The following is a 7,344-nucleotide window of genomic DNA, read 5'->3' on the forward strand; positions in this document are numbered from 1 at the left end:
TTCATGAAATTCCTAGGCAAATGGATGGACCTGGAGGGCATCATCCTGATTGAGATAACCAATCACAAAGGAACTTACACAATAACTACTTACTGATAAGTGGATATTAGCCGAGAAATTTAGGATACCCAAGATATAAGATACAATTNGCTAAACGCATGAAACTCAAGAAGAAGGAAGACCAAATTGTGGACACTTNGCCCCTTCTTAGAAATGGGAACAAAACACCCATGGAAGGAGTTACAGAGACAAAATTTGGAGCTGTGATGAAAGCATGGACCATCTAGTGATTGCCATATCCAGGAATCCCTCCCATAATCAGCTTCCAAACGCTGACACCATTGCATACACTAGCATGATTTTGCTGAAAGATCCAGATACACATGTCTCTTGTGGGACTATGTCTGGGCCTAGCAAACACAGAAGTGGATGCTCACAGTCAGCTATTGAATGGATCACAGGGCCCCCAATGGAGGACCTAGAGAAAGTACCCAAGGAGCTATAGGGAACTGCAACCCTATAGGTGGAACAGCAATATGAACTAACCTGTACCTCGTAGCTCTTGTCTCTAGCTTCATATCTATCAAAGATGGCCTAGTCGGCCATCACTGGAGAGAGCGGCCCATTGGACTTGCAAACTTTATGTTTCCCAGAATAGGGGAATGCCAGGGCCAAAAAGGGGTAGTGGGTGGGTAGTGGAGTTGGGGGAGGTGGGTATGGGGGATTTTGGGATAGCATTGGAAATGTAAACGAGGAAAATACATAATAAAAAATTAAAAAAAAAAAAGAAAGTCCCTATACCACCTCCTTCCCCTACTTTGCTCCCCAATCCCACTTCCTGTCTCTGGCATTTCCCTGTACTGGGTCATATAATCTTCACAAGACCCAGGGCCTCTTCTCCCAATGATGGCTGAGTAGGCCATCTTCTGCTACATATGCAGCTAGAGACACAAGCTCTGGGGTTACTGGTTAGTTCATATTTTTGTTCCACCTATAGGGTTTCAGACCTCTTCAGGTCCTTGGGTACTTTCTTTAGCTCCTCCATTGGGGGCCCTGTTTTTCATCGAATAGATGACTATAACTGTGAGCATCCACTTCAGTATTTGTCACATACTGGCATAACCTCATAAGAGAGAGCTATATCAGGGTCCCTTCAGCAAAATCTTGAAGGCATATGCAATTGTGTCTGGGTTTAGTGGCTGCTTTTGGGATGGATCCCTGGATACGGCAGTCTCTAAATGGTCCATCCTTTCATCACAGCTCCAAACTTTGTCTCTGTAACTCCCCTCCATGGGTATTTTATTCTCTATTCTAAGGAAAAAAGTATCCACACTTTGGTCTTCCTTATTCTTGAGTTTCATGTGTTTTGCAAATTGTATCTTGGGTATTCTAAGTTTTTGGGCTAATATCCACTTATCAGTAAGTATATATCAAGTGACTTCTTTTGTGATTCGGTTACCTCATTCAGGATGATATCCTCCAGATACATCCATTTGCCCAAGAATTTCATATATTCATTGTTTTTAATAGCTGAGTAGTACTCTATTGTGTAAATGTACCACATTTTCTGTAGCCATTCCTTTGATGAGGGACATCTGGGTTCTTTCTAGCTTCTGGCTATTATAAATGTGGCTGCTATGAACATAGTGGATCATGTGTCCTTATTGCAAGTTTGAGCATCTTCTTGGTATATGCCCAGGAGTGGTATAGCTTGATCCTCCTGTAATACTATGTCCAATTTTCTGAGGAACCGCCAGACTGATTTCCAGAGTGGTTGTACAAACTTGCAACCCCACCAACAATGGAGGAGTGTTCCTCTTTCACCACATCCTCACCAGCATCTGTTGTCACCTGAATTTTTGATCCTAGCCATTCTGAAAGGTATGAGGTGGAATCTCAGGGTTGTTTTGATTAGCATTTCCCTGATGATTAAGGATGCTGAACATTTTTTAAAGTGCTTCTCAACCCTTCAGTATTCCTCAATTGAGAATTCTTTGTTTAGGTCTGAACCCCATTTTCCAATGGGGTTATTTGATTTTCTTGAGTCTAGCTTCTTGTGCTCTTTTTATATATTGCATATTAATCCCCTATCAGATTTAGGAATGGTAAATATCCTTTCCCAGTCTGTTTGTGGTCTTTTTGCCTTATTGACAGTGTCTTTTGCCTTACACAAGCTTTGCAATTTTATGAGGTTCCATTTGATGATTCTTGATCTTAAAGCACAAGCCATTGCTATTCTGTTGAGGAATTTTTCCCCTGTGCCCATATCTTTGAGGGTTTTCCCCACTTTCTCCTCTATAGGTATTAGTGTCTCTGGTTGTATATGGAGTTTCTTGATCCACTTATACTGGAGCTTTGTACATGGAGATAAAAATGGATCAATTTGCTTTCTTCTACATGATAACCACCAGTTGAGCCAGCACCATTTGTTGAAAAATGCTATCATTTTTCCACTGGATGGTTTTAACTCCTTTGTCAAACACAGATCAAGTGACCATAGGTGTGTGGGTTCATTTTTGGGTCTTCAATTATATTCCATTAATCTTTCTGTCAGTCACTATACCAGTACCATGCAGTTTTTAATCACAGTTGCTCTGTAGTACAGCTTGAGGTCAGGCATGTTGATTCCACCAGAGGTTCTTTTATTGTTGAGAATAGTTTTTGATATCTTAGGATTTTTGTTATTCCAGATTAATTTGCAAATTTCCCTTTCTAACTCTGTGAAGAATTGAGTTGGAATTTTGAAGGAGATTGCATTGAATCTGTAGATTACTTTCAGTAAGATAGCCATTTCGACTATATTAATCCTTCCAATCCATGAGAATGGGAGATCTTTCCATCTTCTGAGATCTTTTTTGTTTTCTTTCTTCACAGACTTGAAGTTCTTATCATACAGATCTTTTACATCATTAGAGTCACACACAGGTATTTTATATTATTTGGAACTATTGTGAAGGGTGTTGTTTCTCTAATTTCATTCTCAGCTTGTTTATCCTTTGTGTAGAGAAAGGCCACTGATTTGTTTGAGTTAATTTTATATAAAGCTAATTCACTGAATCTGTTTATCAAGTTTAGGAGTTAGATTGATGTTGGCTACTAGTTTTTGCTGTATGTTGCTTTTATTATGTTTAGGTATGGGTCTTTAATTCCTGATCTTTCCAAGACTTTTATCATGAACGGGTGTTGAATTTTGTCAAATGCTTTCTCAGCATCTAAAGAGATAATTATGTGGATTTTGTCTTTGAGATTTTTAATACAGTGGATTATGTTGATGGATTTCCATATATTAAATTATCCCTGAATCCCTGGGATGAAGCTTACTTGCCTACTTAATCATGATGGATGATTATTTTGATTTGGTCTTGGATTCAGTTTATGAGAATTTTATTGAGTATTTTTTGCATTGATATTCATAAGAGAAATTGCTCTAAAATTATCTTTCTCTGTTGGGTCTTTATGTGGTTTAGGTATCAGAGGAATTGTGGTTTCATAGAATGAATTGGTTAGAGTTCCTTCTGTTTCTATGTTGTGGAATATTGTGAGTAAAATTGGAATTAGGTCTTTTCTGGAGGTCTGATAGAACTCTACACTAAACCCATCTTGTTCTGGGCTTTTTTTTTTTTTTTTTTTGGTTGGGAGAAAATGACTGCTTCTATATCTTCAGAGGAAATGGGACTGTTTAGATCTTTAATCTGATCCTGTTTTAACTTTGGTACCAAGTATCTGTCTAGGAAATTGTCCATTTAATCCAGGTTTTCCAGTTTTGTTGAACATAGCCTTTTCTAGTAGGATATGATGATGCTTTGGATTTCCTCAAGTTCTGTTGTTATGTCTCCTTTTCCATTTTTGATTTTGTTAGTTAGGCTATTGCCTCTGTGCCCTCTAGTTAGTTTGGTTAATGGTTTATCTATCTTGTTGATTTTCTCAAAGAACCAGCTCCTAGTTTGGTTAATTCTTTGTATAGTTCTTATTGTTTCCACTTGGTTGATTTCAGTCCTAAGTTTAATTATTTCCTGCTGTCTACTCCTCTTTAGTGAATTTGCTTCCTTTTGTTCTAAAGCTTTTAAAGGTATGCTGTCAAGCTGCTAGTGTATGCTCTCTCTAGTGTCTTTTTGGAGGCATTCAGAGCTATGAATTTTCCCCTTAGGACTGCTTTCATTTTGTCCCATAAGTTTGGGTATGTTGTGTGTTCATTTTCTTTGAACCTAAAAAGTCTTTAATCTCTTTCATTATTCCTTCCTTGACCAAGTTTTCATTGAGAAGAGTGTTGTTCAACTTCCATGTGAATACTGGCTTTCTATTATTTATGTTTTTATTGAAGATTCCTCTTAGTCTGTGATGATCTGATAGGCTGCATGGGAATTTCAGTAATTTTGTATCTGTTGAGGCCTGGTTTTTGACCAATTATATGGTCAAATTTGGAGAAGGTGCAATTAGGTGCTGAGTAGAAGGTATATCATTTTTGATTTAGGATAAAATGTTCTGAAGATATCTGTTAAACCCATTTGTTTCATAATTTCTGTTAGTTTCAGTGTATCTCTGTTTAGTTTCTGTTTCAAGGATCTGTCCATTGATGAGAGTGGGGTGTTCAGGTCTCCCACTATTATTGTTTGAGGTGCAATGTGTGGTTTGAGCTTTATTACAGTTTCCTTAATGAATGTGGCTGTCCTTGCATTTGGAGCATAGATATTCAAAATTGAGAGTTCATCTTGGAAGATTTTAACTTTGATGAGTATGAAGTGCCCCTCCTTGTCTTTTTTGGGTTTCAACTTTGGGTTGGAAAGAACTGCTTCAGTCTGTATGCTCGTTGAAAGACCAGTGCAACAGTTTTTATATGTCCTCGCTTTATCATACTGCAAACCCATGGCTTTATTTTTGGAACTAAATGTTTTTCCTTGAACACACATTTTTCTCAAATCTATTTCTTATTTTTCCTGTAATTATGAAATCTCATTGTATTTCTTATTATGCAGACTTTAATTACTATTATGAGGACTGGATGTATTCTACTCTTGATTCCAAATTTCTTACATCCTTCTAGCAAAGCAGCTAAGACCATCTCTTAAAACTATCTTTTAAAATTAATTGAATCAAGTAAGAGATTTTCTAGAATCATTATATCATTTAAACATTGTGAATTCATGAAAGTTCATGTTCATGTTGATTTGCAGGAAATCTGATCAATAATTACAGAAATGTATATCATCAGTAAGAAGTAATCCTGTGATGAAGTCTCTTTGGACCTTGCAAATGAGCTTATCCATTGTAGACCATGTAAAAATTGTGGGTCATCTCTAGGAAGTCTACCTGCTATGCTTAGCCTACCTTAGATGGCTGCTGAGAAAAAAAAAAGACTCAAATATCTTAGATTGTTAATGATTTTTGTATGATAATAGAAATTTTAAAGTTATGAAGATCTATTTAGATTAAAATAATATATATGTCTAACTGTATATATCTTTGCTAAATGCACAACACTAAGGTGCTAAATGACTTAGATAACTAACAGCATATGTTTCCAGGAACACCATGGGAAGATTACCCAAGGACAGGTATTCAGACCTATCCCTAATTCATTTAAAGGCTTGAAGAAGATTCTTGCTTCCTAATAAATAAGCTCAAAGAAATAGTTTTTATATGGCATTGCCTTATCATAGTGAAAACCTGTGGCTCTATCCTTGGACCTAAATGTTTTTCCTTGAACACAAATTTTCTCTTCTTGTCTATGTGAATAGGAACTTATGCCCCTTCCATTTATAAAGGACTGTTAACTCTTAACTTATCAAAGTTGATGCTGTCCCCTCGGACTTGTTTCCCTGAAAGAAGACCTTGGCAGATTGGAATTAACATTGTTCATTTTTAACCTATAGAGTGGCTACTTTTGTTTCTCTATTGTGCCCAAATTCAGGATTTGAAAACTCAAAAGTCTATTGATGGGCTGTATCCATGATTAAAAGTTTTATTTGAAACTAAAAGAGCCACAATTTAAAATTTTGATTTTGAAGGCTTACCCTAAATTCCTTGTCTTTTAAAAGCTACTCTTGTAAACTATTAAGAGTAATTAATTTCTCATCACTTTGCAGACAACACACAGTCAAAACTGTCAACAAGTAGGACACTAGGTAATTAATTGCCCTACTTTGCCTAGAGAAGGTAGGACATTCGCTCCAAGTTCTTAATACACAGTAACATCTCTAAGATCTGGGTTTGTCTACTAAAGATGGGTGTATCTAGTGACACAGATAATCCTTTGGTGACAGTCTATGTAGCCAGTAATTCTGTGTAAATTTTGCTGGATTTAGAAGCAGCTTACTACATACCTACTGCTGCCTCTGGAATAAGATATCACTCTCATGTCTTTGATCTTTTAAAGACAAGTCTCCTGACAGACTTAAATGTTCATAAGCCTAACATTAATCAATGGGATTCTGCTTATATTATCATAGTTAAAAGCTTATAATCTTAAATTTCCTTTGGTTGTCTTCTAAGTATAAAGATAAAAGGCACGATTCATTGTTCCCTTCTGACAAAAAAAAAAATACTCTACAGATAACACACCAAGAAAAGATAGATGGTAGGAGTACTTTGTTCAAAGTTGTGAAATATAAATGAACTGGATATTGTAAATATAATTCTTATTCTGATATTTCTCATACTTGTTTTTATTGTATATAATATCCTAATGTGAGAGATAAAGCCCTTTTTTCAGAGTAAAAATTGGAGATGTTGATATATCCTATGCTTACACTTATGGTGTCAACTGACTATGAATATGTGCCCCTGTATTAAAAATTATAAATTGTTGTGCTGACATTTTAGTTGCTGTGTTGTCATTTCTGCTATTCACAATTACTTCTTTGTCTATATAAATGTTTGTGACTTCCTTGTCTGTCAAGAAAGGACATGATTTTCTGAGATTACCATGTTACAATGTTAAATGCAAACTTCTGTGGAAGATGCCAAAAGGCAACACTACTGGGCAGAGTCCTGGTACTTATTTGTTTATGGTGAGTAAGCTGTGGAATACCTCATATTAGGTTTTTGTTGTTGTTGTTATTATTTTTCTTGTTTGTTTTGGTTTTTGTTTTCGTTGTTTTTCGTGTGTGTATGAAAAAAAGGATGAAATTTAATAAACAAAGAGCTGAAAGATGTATCTGTGTCACTGAATGCAGAAAAATGGTAGAAATGCAGGGGTGCAGAAAAAGGATAATGAATGATGGGAGACCAACAGAGCACTGATGGAAGCAGAGAGAGATCCACTTGGTAGATACACAGTGGCAAGTGAATCAGGGCTAGAATGTTAGCTGAGAAATGGCCCTAGCAAAAGTATGAACAATATTATAC

The sequence above is a fragment of the Mus caroli genome, unplaced genomic scaffold, assembly GCF_900094665.2.
Source record: "Mus caroli unplaced genomic scaffold, CAROLI_EIJ_v1.1 scaffold_13610_1, whole genome shotgun sequence".
Taxonomy (NCBI): domain Eukaryota; kingdom Metazoa; phylum Chordata; class Mammalia; order Rodentia; family Muridae; genus Mus; species Mus caroli.